Raw genomic sequence first — 596 nt, 5'->3', positions numbered from 1 at the left:
CCCACCCCTGGCCTGCACTTGCACTTGGAGGGAAATTCAACAGGAAGTTGCCTTAGAAACTGGGACAAGGGACAGAGACGAAAGGCTATTTTGTTCCACTGTGGCATATTGAGTTGCAAGCATTCCCTTCCTGGACTCACACCCTACACAACGTTCCTGCTTCTGAGGGCTCCTGATAGAGGTGACCCTCTGCCCCCACTTCGTATTTGAACTCGGCCCTTCTTTCTGCCTCACTGTCTTCCCCCTCTCCACATTTCACTTTCCAAACCACAGATAAGACCTTTGCATCCCCAGGCGGTGCTGAGTCCTGTTTGATGTCGTTGAACTTCATCCCTGATGTGGTCCTGCCAAGTAGGCAGGCTTCTAAGGATCAGCCACAGGCCACTCCCTCCCTGCTCTTTCACCCCAAGAATCATTTCTGTTTTTTTTGGCCTCGTGGAACTTCATTGATTTATTCTTTAAAAAAATATTTTTAGTTGTAGAGGGACACAATACCTTTATTTTGGTTTATTTAGTGTTTTTTTTATTTGGTGCTGGGGATCGAACCCAGTGCCTCTTGCTTGCTAGACAAGTGCTCTACCACTGAGCCACAACCC

General features: G+C 47.8%; 1 non-coding gene across 1 annotated transcript; it reads right to left on the bottom strand.

Moving 5' to 3' along the window:
* Positions 1-528: 528 nt before the first annotated feature.
* On the bottom strand, positions 529-596 carry Trnaa-agc (transfer RNA alanine (anticodon AGC)). The gene has a single exon. It is a non-coding gene; the product is annotated as a tRNA-Ala (tRNA).

This window comes from Callospermophilus lateralis, chromosome 11 (assembly GCF_048772815.1).
Source record: "Callospermophilus lateralis isolate mCalLat2 chromosome 11, mCalLat2.hap1, whole genome shotgun sequence".
NCBI lineage: Eukaryota > Metazoa > Chordata > Mammalia > Rodentia > Sciuridae > Callospermophilus > Callospermophilus lateralis.
This window is presented reverse-complemented; position numbering and strand designations above follow the sequence as displayed.